We start from the raw sequence: 19202 nt of genomic DNA, 5'->3' as shown, positions 1-19202 counted from the left end.
TAAGAAAGGATTACAAACTCAGGTGTTATCAAAAGCCAGTATAATAATATGAATCAAGCCTTTACTTATTTTATCAGTAATTATGTTCTCTACAGCAACCAAAAAATATATGGTTTCTATACTATTTTTTTAAATGTACTCATTCTCTTGGTCATTATTTTAGCTTTCTATATTTGCCAGGGCAGTGTATGTGCATGCACGTGCACGTGCACATGTGCTATAGTGTGTGTGTGTATCACACCCACATACACACACACTTTACATTTCTATATACTTTCAAAAATTGTATGTGTGTATATGCTCTAACATATACATGCACATTATTTCTATATATACTATATATCTATATACACATATGCATGCTAATGCAAGTGTACAATATATGATATAGGGTATGTGCACACACACACACGTATTCCATAGCAAATGTACACTATATTAGAGATTGTATGCACATACATGCATGTAAACACATTCTGTCTTGTTAAATATGGGGAAATAAAATATGGAGTAAGATATTGAGTATATTTAGTTAGATGGCAGAGAACACATTTTTTTGTCAATGGAAGGAATAACATGTATATATGGTATATATTTGAAAAAGAAATGTAAGCATTCAGATGATCACTTTTTTTGAACCCTGTGAGGTGAAAACAATGAAGAGTTGTGGGATACCTGTGAACTACATAGGGTATTCTATTCCTACAGGAGTCAGGTACCTGGCTGCAGTTTATTTCTTTCATGGTGAAGTCATGCAGTCCAGAGTCTGAGTATGAACTCTGCATCCAGAAGCCTAATTCCAACACTTATCAAGACCATAACCTCTGGAAAATCACTGAAATCCTCTCAGTTTCTTTGACATTGAAATGGAGGTTATAATATTATTTCCTATCTAACAGCACCTTTATGGCTCTTATTTTTATTTTATTGCAAGCATTTAGAAATGAGCCTGACACATAATGTACACTCATTAAAATTTAGCCATTATCATTAACAAGGCAGACACAGGATTTCCACCTACTGTGATTTTTATTTCAAAAGAAGTTTAAAATTAGGATTGATACATGGATTATTCATTTTTTGGAAAGTGTATATTTTTAACTCATGAAATCAAATGACGAGGTTGGAATACTGGCTTCTGGTGGTGATTTTCAGACTATACATTAAAGGGTATTATAATACTACACTGTAAACAGATTTGTTACTTCTAGTACAATACCAGGCATGCTGGCAGTCGGTGTTTGGTGGGAAGGATTTGATATTAACTCAGAAGACCCAAGAAGGTGTTTGAAGACTACCATAAAGAATTTTAGAAGTCAAAATGTTTTAGATAAAAGAGAGTTCAGAGTATAGCCAGTGGACTGATATGTTGAAGTTAATTATTAATGAAATATTAATGATTTGGGGGCTGTTTTATTTTTCTTCTATATGAAAGTAAAAGTTACACATTGATAATGAGATACCTTCCTATGTCAACATGTTTGCATGTGTTCATACAGGTATGTGTGTGTTTGTGTGTAGTCCTTTGTATCACAGGGTAAATTTTAAAAAAACACCAACTAGAAAATTTACAAGTACGATTTTCAAGACAGTACAGATTTAATGATAATATTGCATGTGCACCATGTATCATAGAAACACATGCATCATATATGCTCAATGATTTCTTGTTATCAAATGGGCTAAGGGTGGTGGTGAAATTGGGAAGGAAAAAAAAATTACCAGGTGATGATTCATAAACAGTAAATTTGCCAAGATTAGAGTGCCACATCTTGAAATCAAACCACAGCTAGTAGCTGGGACTGATTTTGTCAAAGGAGAGATGGGCAAAATAGATATCATTTCAATCTAGAAAAGACTTGTTCAAATTACTCAATTTGACCCTCCTGTGGACTAACAGAAAAACTGAGAAGATTATCTTTTTAAGGATGGAGTAAAATGTAAATCTATATATTTGAATATTGGTTTGATATGACCTTTTTTGAATCTGGAGAGTATGAGTTATACACGGTGTTACTTTTTTCAAACTTGTCATAACTTATTTCAGATAATGCTTTCAATGTTTCCTTCTGTGTTAATTATCTTTTAATAGTTTTTGGAAAAAATACTTGAGGGGAAAAATGTTTTTGTTTTGTTTTGTTGACTCACAAGTTCAGAGGTTTCAGTTCATGGACAAATGGGCTCCATTGTTTGGAGCTTGAGATGATGCAGAACATCATTGGCAAAAGGTGTTCTCCAAAAGCTCAGGAGATAATATATCAATGACTAGAGGTGAAATGATGTGGTTGAAAATGGGCATTATTTTTAATTATACTTTTTCAAAAGAGCTAACCAAGCCTAACCCCATTGTTCTAAACATTATTTATTTTGCATATTTTAAATACATATTGTATTAATATACATACATTTAAAATTATCTGTTAATGTTTCAGTATGACAGAAATTCAAACACTTTATATGTAAAGTACATTAAATTTAATATCTGATAAAGGTTGTGTAAACTTTTTTAAAAAGGTGCATAATAAACTAAATGTTATGTGAATCTTTTCTCAATGTTCCTTTTTCATACACTCCACGATCTAATCCTGTTGAAATTATTATTGTGGTATTACTTATTAAATATTAAGGAAATTGGGAGAAATTAACATTGTATAGTTTTTGATACTTTCATACACAACACAATGCTTCTATTAATTAAAATTTTTATATCTCTCCTTAACATTTTAAAGTTTTGAACTTATAGTAAAATTGCATTTGTTTTTGTTTTTATATTTTTGTGCAATGTTACTGTCTACTCCATTACATTTGTGTACTCCAAATTTATGAGGATTATTTGTACTTATATTATAAACTAAAACTTTTAAAATTTTTAATTCTAGTTGCTTTCCAATTGATTCCACTATCCTTCAATCAGACAATATATGTGCTATAAAGAATAATAACAAAGAATTGAACCTAGCCATCCTTTCTGTATGATTAAGTCTACAAGATGTGGATTAGTATTTTAATATTTTCTTTTGTATGTCATTATCCCTCACTTTGAGTTCAAGTGGTTTAGGTATGCTGGCTTTTCACCTCATGTTCTAGTGCGATTATAGGACCCAGGCCTGGACATTCAGCACATCAAAGCTCTCTCACACTATGGTTGGATCAAGGATGACCACATGAATGACACTTCTCATCAAACTAGCCATTTTCTCTACTGTTATCTTTCTGCTATTTTTTTTAGGCTTAAAATTCATCATATAAACAAATAATAAAATTCAATTATAAGACATTAATCTAACATGCTGCAACCAGAATTTTCTACACCATCATTAAACATGAGAATAAGCAAGCTGGAGGCTACTGAATTTATCTAGGTAAAGAAAAACTTGCACGAGTCAAATCAATATAAAAAGACAAGAACAAAATATAGAGAATGAGTTTCTTGAATCACAAACGCTTACATAACAAATTTCGGACACACAGTTCTCCCTACCTAACTGTGGAATGATTACAGTATGGTATATAGTGAAGCTTGTGACTATGTGTGCAATACCGATGGCCATCTGTGTTATATTTGTTAGGAGATGATAGGCTTTAGAGAAATAAAAATTTCTTTCTGCAGTCTCAATGCCACCTCTCTTCTTTGCAAGGACAAAAGGATCTATGTCAATTTTATCCACAAATTGCCATCTCAGACCATTTTCCATACTGTCTCCCCACTTGCTTTCAATTGTCAAATCAAGTGTCAAATGTTATTATCTTTTCATTTGATTGGCTACTATTATTAAGATTATTTACCCAGCTTGGAGAGGAACTGAAAATTCTGCATTTTCTATATACCTGGAAAACAGAGGAGACCAAGGTAAGGGTAAATATTCTTAGATTCTTCAAGATTATTTTATTAATTAAAATATCTATACACTTGCAGAGAAGAGAGTCATTCCAAATCTTTGTATGTTAAAACCAATCTAGCTATTTTATTTGGATATTGGTTGATGCCACAGTTGCGGTTAAGAAAAACATTTTGCAAGTTCATTGTAAATGAATAAGAAAGAAATTTGTGGGAATAAGAAAGATTCATGTATGCTTTAGAATTTAATAAATTAAACATGTGATTGCATACCAATGGAGCAAAATCCTATTCAGTATTTCTGAAATGCTTTAGTATTTCTGAAATACATAAATTTTATATGAATTTCATTACTTTTTGTGTTATTTGGTTTTGTGTATCTGTGACAGAAATACTGAACAAGGACTATTTATTTAGAGGTTTATTTTGACTCATACAATCAGAGGGTCAATCCATGGTGAGCTAATTCCTTTCCTCTGGGCTTAAGGGGATGCACAACAGTATGGTGGAGGGAGAGGTGGAAGAGACCTTGTCCATTCCTGGCACTCAGAAAGCTGAGAGAGACAGGGGAAAGGATCACAGGGATGATGAACCCTTTAAGGAGAAGTTCTCCAACGATCCACCTCCTCCAGGCCTGCCCCTTGTGCTTAAAGTTATCATATAATCCATTCAAACTAAAATAGACTGGCTAGGTTATAGCTCTCGTGATCTAATTATTCAGTTCTGAATAATTCTGCATTAACTCGGGAACTTTCAGAAGATACCTCATATTCAAACCAAAAGACTTTTTCTTCAGAAAATTAATAAAATTATTTTAAAATGTGAAATTAGCATATAAATTAATATTTCTGTTTTAGAACTATCTCAGGTCTCAGGTTGTGTTCCTTGCTTCTGACATCTTTTTTTTTTCACTTTTGTATTGATAACTGTTTAAAAAATTGCTTATAAAATAAAGCATCATCTTTTGAAATCTAATTATTGTATGTTTGGTGGAAAATATCCCATTAATATTTGCATGTCTTTTGTATTTTAGGTAATTTATTTACCTCATTATTGCCTGGAGGAAATTGGGCTACTTGGACTGCTATGTTTGTTTTAAAATTTATGTAAAACAGATTGAAAAGTAAATATATATGTATGTATAAAATTACTATCACAGAGAAATATAGCATTTTTCTGGAATATGGAATATGTGGGTAACATTTTTCTGTATGAAACAATATTTTTTCCATTTTTGACTATTGACCTAATATATAAATGCATGTATGCATAGTAAATATATAATATATATTGAGAATATTTTCACTTTTTTATTACTGTGATATTACATGTATATATTATTATAGGCATTAGACATATTTTTGAAATATGAACAGAACTTAATCATTGGGAATTCAGAAGAACATGAAGTATAACACTAGCTATCTATCTTCCCATTACCAAAATTTTATAAAATTACAACATTCCAATAAGTTAAAGTAGGAATGGAAAAAGGAGAGAAGCTGGGAGAAGCAAATGTTCAATAATATTGAACACAATGAAGACTAATAGAGTATTTATATAAAATATTAAGAAGAAACGATACTCATCCATCCATTTATAAAAAGCAGATTTGATTTTATGTTAGTTTCTGTCACTTTCTTTTATTTCACATTCATTAGATTTTGTGCACATTAATATAACTTTTTACCTCAGAGATTTAAAAAAAATCAGATGACTGCATAATTATCTGATTTTTATGAACTGATTTTTAAAAAATGAATTTCTTCCAATTTTTTTTCAATATCCCCAGATATAAGTGGATTTTTGTACAAAAGTTGTAGCTCATTATAATTTACACATCACAAGATCAAATACTAAGTCAAAATACATCCATGATCTTAAGGATTACAGGAAAGAAGTTCTGAAATTATAGAGATAAAACCAAGTCTTCTTGAAGTACTTAAACCAATCAGTGGTACAGGGAGAATCATCAATAAATTCTGGCCCTGAATTTCCAAAAACTAGAATAATGCCAATAAGTGGATATCAGTAATATCATCTCATTTTTTAACTAAACTTATTCATAAAAATTTAACACAAAACTATGATGGATTACTTATAACACAGGATATGAAATAAACACGGCAAACTAGTGTCTTTCTGGCATGCACCCATACTTAGTGTTACACTATTTTAAAACTCATTCAACACAGCATCCTTCCACTCTTAAATTATACTCGGGTATTTTACTTAAATAACTTCAATAAAATGTATTCATATGTAGTATAATAGTATTGGAGATGTAGAAAATGGCATGAATTAGTATTATTGTTTTGTCTCTATTCATCACCAATTTAGTCTTTTAAAACTGAAGAAAAATGGGAAAAGGGGGAAGAAAGCTCTGAGACCTGTCAAGATTAATTGCGCTGCTGGTGTTGTTAATTTCTCTCTATTCAAAAGAGTGAGAAAGGAAAGCTCCTAAAACAAAATTCCTATAAAAACGTCAACAAGAATTCTAGAAGAACTCATGGAGTTATTGATGAAGCCCTAATACCCACTCCTCAGGGACACTTTCTTAACATTTAAACTCTAGAGTACCCTGAGAGGAGGCTTGTTTGGAAGCAAGCTGCGGACATCTGGAGTCAGTGTTTTCCATTAACAGTGCTGGTGAAGTGTGGGTGGATGTTAGCATCTCTTTTCTTTAGAAATGTTTGGAATGCTACTGTACAATACCCTGCCGAACAGGCAGATTCCTGTAATTATGATTCACAAATCCTCCCATTGCAGGCAATGGAGATTTTACACACAGAGCAAGTGAAAGGCTGTATTTTCAGGGACCATTTCCTTAGTAAGTAGCAAGAGTGGTGAAATAATAGGGTCTTTTATTTATAGAGCTCCTTAGTTCAAAGCACTCAAAGAAAGCAGCAGTCATGATCTCATTAACACGCAAAGCAGCTCTGTGAGAAAACATAGAACCAATAACCATATTCTGTATATAAAGAAACTTGGACTTAAAAAGTTGTGTGTGAAACCCAATTATCTTTCTGTCCTATGTTGTGGGAATGGTGCTGGGGACACTGCACTGTGAATTCACTGTTGCACAAAGCACCACACCCAGCTGCTTCCCAAGCAGCCATCTAGAGATTGCTCTTTAAATAAGGTGGTTAAAGTTGCCTTTGCTTCCTTTTTAGCCAACTATAAGCCCCTACAAGACCATGGAAGTTGCTTTATATGAGATGAAAATCAATCATAATAAATTTTCTAGAAGTGGTTTTCAAAATATGGTCTTTCACATCATGTGATAGTATATGTATGTATACATATATATATACATATATATACATATATATACATATATGTATATATATGTATATATATGTGTATATATATATGTATACATATATATATATATGTATGTATGGTGATATTATATATATATATACATATATATATATGTATATATATACATATATATATGGTTATATTTTATACACACACACACACACACACACTCAATCACATATACCCTAAGATGAATTTATGTCATAATTCTGTTTGGATCAACAAATTTTGGTAGTACTTAGTTAAGATTATATGTCAGGTTACAATAAAATCAGATTTATAGGAAAACAAATTAGAAAGGCATTTAGAAATGATCAGAGCATATGCTTCATTGAGGAAACCCAGAATAATTTATTTCTTTGCATTTGAGAAAACATTTGAGAATTCCAAAGTTAGTGTCACCCATGAAGTACTGGCAATAAAATTTGAAAATGAATAATACCTATAAGCAGTAATATGTCATTAGCCTTAGAGAGAAATTAAACATTATATTCAGAATAGATGAACTCTCACTATATTTTCCTGTTTTTTTATACACATTCTCCTGGATTGGTTTTTACAAAGTACAGTGATTGGAAACTGTCCTTCCAAGGTCCACTGCTGTGCTTCCTGGAGAACCTTGAAAGCTGTAATTATTTAAGCAGTCCAAGTGACTTAATTCTTTTATCTAAGTGACAAATGCATATAATTGAAGATCTCCATCTGTTTATGATTTGGATCTGGAATGCTCCCCAAAGAATCTTGGGTTGAAAACATGGTCCCCACTTCTGCAATGTTCAGAGTTGGAGCTTTTAGTAAATGATTAAATCTTGAGGACTGTGACCTCATCATTTGATGGATTAATAATTTGAATGGACATCAGGAGCTGGTGGAAATTGGAAGAGACTGGACCTAGTTGAAGGAAGTAGGTCACAGGCAGTGTTCCCTGGGAAGTTCTTTCTTCTGCCAGGACTCTTCCTCTTCTCTCTCTCCCTTTTTCTCCTTCATAGCTACTATGAAGTAAAAAGCTTTCTTCCAACATGGCTCACCTCAGATCTACAGCTATGGAGTCTAGGGACTGTGGACTGAAACTTCTGAAACTCGGAGCCATAATAAAGTTTTCTTTCTCAAAGTGTTAATGTTAGGTATTTTGGTACTAGTGATGAAAAGCTGACTAACACACCATTTAAGTAATAGTTATTTTTCTCTGCATGGAAAAGTTATAGTTATTTCCATATTAATGATTCGAAGATTAGTATTCAAAATTTACAATTTAAAAATGTTTTCCTGATACAAGAACACTGAAAGGATTTGCAAATGGTAGGAGACCTTCAATGATACACAAAAGTATAAGAGGTTATGATGGGCAAGGGGGAGGGGGGGAAAAAGGGAGAGAATTGAACAACAGCTGAAGAGGCAGAGAGGGAAGGTGGGAGGGGAGGGGAGGGGGGATAGTAGGGGATAGGAAAGGTAGCAGATTAAGACAGTCACTAATATGCCATTAGGTAAAAATGTGAGTATGTAACAGATGTGATTCTGCTATCTGTATTTGGGGTAGAAATGGGAGTTCAAAACCCAATAGAGTCAAATGTATGAAAGATGATTTATCAAGAGCTCTGTAATATTTGGAACAATCAATAAAAAAAAAAGGAAAAAAAAAAAAGAACACTTGAACTTTCAGTAAAAACATAGACATCATCAACCATGATGTTTATAGACACTACAGTTAATTATAACACTGATTTTAGGATTTCTGTTCTGGAAAAATTAAGAGTATGTCTCTAGCTTTCCTACATTGTAAAATTATATTTCATTGATATTGATTTGTCTATACAATAGCAAAGTGATCATTTAAATACCAACATTCTGTGATTCAGAAATTTCCAGTTTTTAGGAGAAAGCAAAGCAATGATCAAGCAGGAAAAAATGTTGAAAAAGAAAATATTTTAAGTAACTTTTTGCAATGGTGTGAATAAATTCAGATTAAAGATTCAATTTTGTTAAGCTAAAGAGGGCCTAAGTGGGCTGGGGATGTGGCTCAGCGGTAGCGCGCTCGCCTGGCATGCGTGCGGCCTGGGTTCGATCTTCAGCACCACATACCAACAAAGATGTTGTGTCCGCCGAGAACTAAGAAATAAATATTAAAAATTCTCTCTCTCTCTCTCTCTCTCTCTCTCTCTCTCTCTCTCTCTCTCTCCCCCTCTCTCACTCTCTCTTTAAAAAAAAAAATAAATAAAAAAAAATAAAGAGGGCCTAAGTGATGAACTTGCCTAAAACATTTTCTATGCCACTTGAAAGCTACTGAGCCAGACACCAGTGTGCCATAGCACAGAAGGGAAGTGCTTCCTTCATGACCACATGCTAATACATCAGAATGAGAAGTCTGATTCAATCCTCTGTTCCTTACTGGAACTTGGCACTTTACATGTCATACATAGGCTCTGAATTATTTAAATCATATGGAAAGTAAGAATCCCAAGCACTGATTAAGGTATGAAATCACTTTTTTCCTCCCTTATGTTTGGGAAGTACAAGAATTCTTTCCTTTGCATTTCATTTTTATAAAATAACTTAAGGTTTGTATGTCAGAAAGCTTATTAATACATTACTGTCTGTGATTATTGTCCATTGTCCCCCATATGTGAAAAAACATGCAGAGAAAGGTGGAAAACCTTACCCCAGTATGTATGATAAGCCAGATTCTACTCTCATTGTGTTAAACCAGAAAGTGTTCTTTCAAACAAATTGTCTGTTAAAAGAAAACTTACTTTAGCTCAAAGGATATTTTTAATATTCAATGAGATTATATAGTTAAAGTGACTAACACACAGCAGATGCCCAAAAATAATATTAAGCTTCCTTCTTTTTACTTATTTGTTTTGGTAATCTGACAGAGTGAATCAAGCCATGAAAAGGTTGGTCTTAAGTATGAAAGCAAGTAGACTTTTCTAGTTTATTTAAAAGACAGTTCAAGTAAAATAACAAATTTTATTACTAAACTTTGTATTCTGGACTTTAAGAATGGAATGATGGCTATTTTGTCTCATCTAAAATTAAAACTAATATTCATAACATAATTTTAAGTGAAGTACTTTAAATCTGTGGTAAACACGTACTACATTTTGAACAAACTTGAATTGAAAAGGCTAAATTATACACACATTCTTAATATAAAACATTCTTAGAGGTTACAGACTTTGGGATTGAATAATCATTCTAATTCTCTTCATGGAAATATGTATGTGTGTGTGTGTGTATGTGTGTGTGTGAGAGAGAGAGAATTCGTGCAAACGGTTCTTACATTTGTTTAGGTAATTTAATTACTTAAAAAAAACACAGGACTCACACACAAATCCATTTAATATTTCATATTTTCTTCCTGTGAGCCAAGAGTCTGAACATTGCTAAGCAGGGTCCTCTGCTTTATACTCACAGACTGCAGTACAAATGTGATCGTAGGGTTGGTAGCTCCACTTGGAGCATGAAGTGGAGAAGAATGTTATTTAAGGACTTGATTGCAGGGTTCACTTCTTCACAGTTCTTCATTAAATAGACTTCTGTAAAAGTGGCTATGCTTTATCAAAGTCAGCAAGAGAGAGAATCTTGTAGCAAGATTAAAGTCAAAACCAATTGGTATTATAATTACAAAAGAGGCATCCAATCACCTTTGGTATGTTCTATTGGTTAGCAGTCACTAGATTTAGTTCACACACAAGGGCATAAATAGTAGGACATAGCTATCATTGATAGACATCTCTGAAAAATGTCTAACTTTTAAAATCAGATACCTTAAACATTTCCTTGGTGATCCACAAGAGTAAGTTAAAGCACAATTCGTGTGAATTATACCTTTGAGTTAAGTAGTGATGACATTTGTGACTTAATTCAAATAAAAACTAGTTAATTGGAATAAATATGCAAAATATAGCAACAATTTCTGAGAAGACACTTTGATGTCACATTATATGTTTGTGATTCTAACAGGTGGCACGATTGATGTTACCATTTAGTGCAATACCTTATGTTTAGGTATCACACTATTCTCTACTATATTCCAAAGACATGCACTTTTAACTCAACAAATTCCTATAATGATTTCCAATAAAATAATTCTATGCTATAATATGAATAGTTATTTTCAATAATTAATATTATTTCTGAACTCTATAACCAAAATTATGTCTGATTTCCTTAATTATTAAGCGGATGAAAAGCATATAAGCTTTAGAATTATGTATGATGCTTTTGTAGCCAGTGTTATTTATTTTTCAGAATGAGCCTTCCAGAGTCCAGTGAGCAGTGAACATTTTGGAGAAAAGAATTACTAGGTAATGTTAAACAACGACATTCTCCCTTAGGCAATATTCCTTCCTATGCAAAAATGTGGGCCATGGTAGAGATGGTTTTCCAGACAATTCCTTGAGAGCATCACTAAGGGTAGAATTTATGGGTCCACATCCTTTAGACTTACAGGAACTCTTTTTCTAGTAAAAATAAAGTTTCATTCCATAATTCAGGTATTATAATGTATGCATAAAAATTTCTTTAAAAAATAAGATAACCCAGCAGATCCACGCCTATCTTTAATTGCTTAGTCTCATAGAAAAATAATTCCCTTCATTTTTCTTAGTTTAAGAAGGAATGCTACTAGGTTATGTTTACAGCTTTTAAATTTTGGGGTTCAATTAATAAGAAATGATACACTAATAGGCTCTACAAGTGGGAGATTTCTCAGTCTTGGTATTACATTTCAGAAATACAAATCTATCAAGTAATCAGACACAAATGACAAGAATTTCTTTTATTACATTTTGATCTATATGAAGAAAATTTCTAAGAAAATATGCGCAGAATGATGTCAAAGAGTTAGTGTGGAACATAGTTTCATTTTACTCTTGAAGAAATCTTAAAAAGTGTTATTTCCTTGCTGTTAGGTCAAATTCACTCATTCATAGCTCAGCCTCTCAAGGAAATAGTTCCGAAAATGTCTTTTTCCACAAAGAAAGTGAACCTCTAATTAGATCTATTTAAAACCAGATTTCATAATTTTTCCGCTCAAAGAAACTTACAAGCTTCCTTCAATATTGTAATTTGATTATGTAAATGCCTATGATGGGGTGGGGGTTGACATTTTAAAAACAGACAAAATTACCACCAGGATGAAAGTATTATTATCAACTAGTTGTATATTAAATATTATAAATTTTATCTGTGTTAACAGATAAAATTATTGTAAATAAAATCCAGACAAATAAAATTGCTATTTTATTTGATCTCATCACAATGAGTAGTAAAGAAACAAGTTAAATACAGTCTACATAATCCATCCCTTATAAATAATAACTGCCACTTTAAAGTTCATAGTTTGATGCTGGGATTATTCATGAGAGAATGAGCATGTAAGGATATTGGTGACTTAAGAATAAACTTATTTTAGGACTTATCTTATTTCTCCTGCTCTCTTCTAAGATTCTTCCGTGTTAATTTTACCAAAATTTGTAAATAATAAAAAGACTATCCAAATTTCCAGTCACTTGTTGAATAATTTAAAAATAAATCTTCTGTATACATATTATCTGATAAATCACATTTTTATTTGCCCAATTTTGTGATAAATAATTAAAGGACAAAATTTCAAATACTTAAAATAAATCTCATTGTAAAAAAGGTAATTCAAGAAGATATAACATTGAATCCTTTGGCTTTGGTTATTCCCTGGCAAAGCATTGCATTTTTCAGTTTCAAAAGCATAATCTAAAGTTATATTGAACTTTCTCTATTTTTGGAAAGTGCAAAGATTAGCAGATTTATCATGGCAAAGTGGTCACTGCTACACTTTTGCAAATATTTAGGAACTATAAACACCTTAGCAATTTTGAGTGACATTAATGCAAGACTTTAAAGCAGAAAGTATAGAGCTATAAGTTAGAATGGAAATTTCCAGAAACATTTTTTGGTTAATAATTGTAATAAAAACATAATTCTGTTTTTGTATGAGTAGTTATGGAGCTATGTTAGGAGAAGTGCCAAGAGTGTCTTAAATTGTTCTAAACATAGCTCTAGAATGGTAAGTCAATGAGAGCTATTTGAGTACTGATTGACCTGCTTCTTAGTGAGTGAATTATGTTGTGGGTTAGAAATACCTCTGTGTGTATGTGGGTACATTGCAACTTCAACATAGAGGAAATAGTCTGTCATAGCATTCAGCCAGAAATTTCAATCCAACTATGGTTGACAAGCCCATAACTCTCAAAATTGCATAACTTATATGACTTTTATAAGAAAATATCACTTTTATGTGGTTTAATATGTAAAATTGTGTAAATTTTTGTGAAAAACTTAAAGTATGGCTTATATAAAATATTTTAAAATATTACAACTGCAGATGCCACCTCAAGTTTTCAACTGATTCTTATTTCCTTCTGTAGTTCTTGGACTCACTTTTGGTGGTTTTCAGAAATAATTGCCAACTAAAGGAGAAATAAAGGATAGTAAAAAATTTCCTGGAGGGGAATTCAGATTTTATTAAAATTTACAGAAAATAGAGAAGACCAAGGAAAATAAAATAATGAAACTAAAGAAATGAAATCAGTAAAATCTAAATAGTGGAAAATTCAAGGGGAAAACAATCAGTTATAGGAAAATAATTGTTGAGAATAAAAGAGATGGAAAGGAAAGCTACAGATTTGTTTAAAATCAATAATTTAAAACAAACATATACAGACTGTAATGCATAAATCTTAGTTATTTCTGATTTGTGCAGTTATGGTTTAAAAGACTATTAAATTAATATGAAATCTAATTGAACATTTGTCAGTTTTAAAATATTTGTATTGGTATGGTTATTTTTAAAACATTAACATTATTTAGAGGTACACATTTGAATATTTGTGGACGAAAAAATGTGCCATCTAAAATTTACTTAGAAGAAATATCTGGGGATGTTGAAGTTGTATTTAACAAAGCATAAAATGGATATTTCAGGATTCATTTTTCTAGTATTCTTGTTTTTTTTCTTTTGTGAAATATTTTTATATTGAGAGAAAAAATATAAAGTAAGCTTTCAAAACAAGTTATTCTCTGAAAATTTTGAGGAAATCAAATTTTTTGAAGGCAGGAAAAGTGAGTACAGATATGATCCATTTTTTGAGGTGTATTATACAAAAAGAAAGTAAGTTAACTCTTTTTCAGGATATAGTTATACTTGCTATTGTAATAAAATATATTTATTGTATTCTATGAAAAAAATGTGTATGCACAATTTTCAGTAGAAGTATGGTTAAGCATTGTAGGAAACTTCTGAAGGGTTCCATAAACCACCACCTGACCCTTCTGTTTGTTTCACTGTCAGTAGGCTCCTGGCTCCTCCCCCAGGGGTTTGAGGACTAGCTAAGAGTCTGGGATCCCTCACCTAATTCCTCAGTGAACTAACTCATTTTGGGCACATATTATGCTTTTTCAAACAAGTTTGCTGTCCTATTGTTTCCAGACATGTCTTGTTATGGATGTTTTCATTTGAACAAATCTCTCTTAAATTCAGCATTGGAAAACAATAACTACAGATTTTTTTTTTCATTTAAAAAGTACATTTTAAATATGTTGTAGGCCAGAAAATTTTATTTTAACCATTACCATGAAGTTTTAAGGTTATGAGTAATTTAGGAAATTATCTCTGATTCTAATTGTAATTATACAAATTCAGGATAGGAGAAATTTTGTCTATTTAAAATTAGTTTATAGGCCTTTGGAGATGCCAGATTTCACTAACCAAGAAGTGATCAAAGTCCCAGAATATGGCTTATTTTATTACTGAATAAATCACTGAAGATGGGGCCAATTATAAAAGAATGTGATATTATTTATGGCCAAATATATTTGTAATTTCAGCAGACTGAATGTGAAGAAGTTGCAATCAGTAACTACTAAAATATGTAACAAATAGACATTTTATTAATGTATTTTCTCCTGGGGTTTCATGTGAATGTTGTTAAAGTTGTTTCAGGGGAAACACATAAATTTCCTACAAGATATAATTCTAAAATATTGGACTAATCTTATTATTAGTAATGTGATCATTGCATTTCAAATTAAAATCGGTTTAAGTCATTTTGCTTTAATGTCATCCTATCAATTTTTTTAGCACCATATGAGCATTATGTAATTACAGCAAATTATACAATTATGTGATATGAGATGGCTTGGTGAGTTTTACATCTAAAAATGGAATGATTTAATTTGAATTGATTGTTGTTTATATACCATTTAACTACATGCATGAGCTGATCATATCATAAAGAAAAACTGCTTGACACAGTGGTGATGAAAGAAGAATATTTAAATTGATATAAAGGAACACTATGCCAAATTTAAATTTCTTGCTCTTTACTGAATGCTGACTCTGCCTCAGTTTCTCCATTATTCAACTGAGGAGAAACAGTGATGTATGTCATTTCAAAACATTTAGAGTGGCCATAGGTAGGGAAGACAAATATTTGAAGCTACAAATATATATTTTAAAGATCTTTTTACTTGCTATTGTACTGCTTTTGAATATGTAAATGCTGCACTCAGGTTATTAATGATGTGTTAATCACCAAATTCACTGTGATTTTCTCTGTTCATTTTCTTGTCATTTTCTTTGACAGAATCTGTACTGTAGGTTCCCATTCATGGAAATTCTCTTCTGACTGGTCTCTATTATCCTGATTCTATTCCTAACTATCTTTTGGCACCTCTTCTTTTTTGTTTCAGCTAAAGTCTTCTAGAAGTAAGGACAGAGCCATGAATAGCTGTTGGTGGTAGGCATTGTCTCACTCTGTCCTAAATATGAGCATTTTCTCTTTTTCTTTAAGAAAACAATACAATCCGGTAACAGTGACTATTAAATTCACATAGATGTGTTCACCACAATGTCCACTGTTTCTGAACTTCCTACATTTCCACATGCTCTTTTTTCTAGAACATTCAAGTACAATATATCCAAAGTGAAATCGTTCATCTACTTCCTGTTAGTTATTTTCTTGTTGCTGTTGTTGCTGTTAGCAAAATACTTGATGAGAATCGCTTGAAAAGGAGGAGAAGTTTATTTGGGGCTTATGGTTTCTTTGAGTCTTTCCATGATTGGCTGACTTCATTGTTATTGGTCCACAGTGAGGTAGAATATATCATGGCAGAAGACTGTGGCAGAGGAACTGTGCTCAGTTTATGGAAACCAGAAATCGAAAGAGGAAAGGGCCAGGGACAGATATAGTTTTAAGTCCACATCCCCAGTGATCTACTTCCTCTAGCCATACTACCTATCTATCTATATTTCTATATATCTAAATCTTCTCTCTCTCTTCTCTCTCTCTCTCTCTCTCTCTCTCTCTCTCTCTCTATATATATATATATATATATATATAGATAGATAGATATAGATATAGATATAGATATATATCACCCAATAATCCATTCAAACAATTAATCCATCAAATATATTAATACACTGATTAGGTTACCTCTCATAATCCATTCTTTTATCCTCTGGAAAAAAAAATGCTACATTGCCTAAAACATGAGCAAAGAGGGGGACATTTTTAGATTTAAACCATGATATTCTGCTCCTGGTCCTTCAAAGCTCATGACTCTATCACAATAAAAAAATGCATTTAGTTCATCTTCAGTGCACCCCAATGTCATAACAGTTTGAACATTTATAAACAGTCAAGTACAAAGTCTCCAAAACTCACAGCAAACTTCTGCCTATAAGCCCCAATGAAAAGCAATATGCAAAGGGACAGAGTAAACATTCCTATTCAAAAAGTGAGGAATAAGGTTATAGAAAGAAAGCATGGGACCAAAGCAAGACCAAAATCAGCAGGGCAAACATTAAATACTGCATGTCTACTTTTAGCATCTGCAAAACATGTTGGTGGGATGTGAGATAGCTCCAACGACTTGGGTAATTCTTCCCTTATGATCCTACACATTGCTGCATACATGGTTTCTCTCCTGGTGTGGATCTACTTGCTTACTGCAGCCTTCCTAGGAAGGTCTTCCATGTTCTAGGTATCTCTTATTTTCTGGGTTCCTCATTAAAGTTTGGCTACACACTCACAGCCTCAAGCAAAATCCTCTCAGGAGTAGTCCACAGATAATCATCCTGTTATAACTTACCTGGCCTTCCAAGTCTTCCTTTAATATCTCAGAGGAAACTCTGTGATGCCATAACCCTACATCCTGCATTCCTGCAGAACCAGTACCAATTTGACAATGCCAATGTTTGCCACCAGATAAAGCAGTACCTAGTCCCCTTGGACAATGGCTACAGTGGTCTCTGCCTGGGTAACTCTGTAAAGTAAAACAAATCCTGGGGAAATAATTTCCTAGGCATTACTGTGTGCAGAGGATGCCTACAGGTCTCTTAAAAGGAGTTTTCATTGCTATACCCTTGAGCCTGCCTTGGGTGTGAGCTTGTTGATTTCTGAGATGCCCTCCAATCATCTTTTCTAACTTCTTTTGTGCAAAGCACTTAGCTTCTTTTTATGGCAGTAAAGTCTTCAACAACTACAACTTCCTTAGTCGCAATTTTACATGTGCTTTTCTGGCCAAACCACAAGTTTTTAAAATCTTTCTTCTCTTTTCTTCTCCTGATTCTCACAATAAATCTGACTGAAAGCTGACAGATATACCTATGCTACCTGGTAAATATTGTGTTGATTTGAAATTTCCTCCATCAGATTAATTTGTCCATCACCTTGAACTGCAGTTTCACAGAAAATCTCAGGATATTGGCAAAATGTAGACAAGTTCTTCACCAGAATGTTACACATGTGGTCTCTAGTACACTTTTCAATAGAGTCCTCATTCCTATATGAAACTTTATAGTCCCCAATTCTATAGGCATTTTGGTCTTTTAAGTTCCCACCAAAATCACTCACTAAGCTTGTCTTTTTCTAGGGCTTCTTCAGCCCACATCTCCATACTTTTCCAAACTCCTTCCACTAAGCAGTTCCAAAGGCTTCCAAACTACATGGTCAGGTATTGTCATAGTAAGATCCAACTTCTCACCACCAATTTCTTTGTTGGTTAACTTTTTATCTCTGTGACCAGAATACCTGACAAGAATAACTTTGTTTACCTTACTTACTTACTGGTTTACCTTATGGAAACCAGGAAACAAAGAGAAAGAGAGAAAGAGAGAGAGAGAGAGAGAGAGAGAGAGAGAGAGAGAGAGAGAGAGAAAGAAGAAGAAGAAGAAGAAGAAGAAGAAGAAGAAGAAGAAGAAGAAGAAGAAGAAGAAGAAGAAGAAAAAGAAGAGAGGAGAGGAGAGGAGAGGAGAGGAGAGGAGAGGAGAGGGAGGAGAGAGAGACACACTAAGGGCAGATATAGTGGAAGGCCAGTCCTCTGGTGATCTAGTTCCTCCAGTCACACTTCACCTGCCTATATTACCACCCAGTAATCCATATTATGAATCTATCTACTGGTTGGTTTTATCTATTGATGATGTTATAGTTCTCACATTGCAAACTTTTCACTTCTAATCATTGCTACATTGCCTAATACATGAGATCTTTGTGGGACATTTATACATCCAAACCACAGTAACAAGTCAGTCCTATCCTTCTGATATTCCAAACATAACTCATGTTAGTCACTCATCCAATAAAACCTCAAATAATTATTAACTGTGACTCTTCTTCATCTCCCTTAGCAAATAAAGATTCACAAACCAGTATATTTTCTTTTTTTAATCACTCATGATTACTGGTGGCTTTCAAATCTTGGTGGTACAAATTTAGATCAGGACTCTGTGACATTATATATTTAGATATTTAAGTGGATCCCAACTTTATATACATCCTGGTCTTTCATTTAGATCATTATGAAGACAGGTTTTAGAATAATTTGACAAAAATATTTTCTACAATTTTCATCAATCTAAATGCCTCCTTAAACATCCCATTGCAACAGGAATTAACTTTGTCTCCTATACACTAGGAATTCTGCCCTTGCTTATAGGAAACCTACAAATTATTTTCAAATATCAAAACTACTTCCATTATAAATTATTTAATCCCAG

The sequence above is a fragment of the Urocitellus parryii genome, chromosome 10 (genome assembly GCF_045843805.1).
Source record: "Urocitellus parryii isolate mUroPar1 chromosome 10, mUroPar1.hap1, whole genome shotgun sequence".
In the NCBI taxonomy this organism is placed as follows: Eukaryota; Metazoa; Chordata; class Mammalia; order Rodentia; family Sciuridae; genus Urocitellus; species Urocitellus parryii.
The sequence above is the reverse complement of the archived record's forward strand: the minus strand, read 5'-3'. Positions refer to the sequence as shown.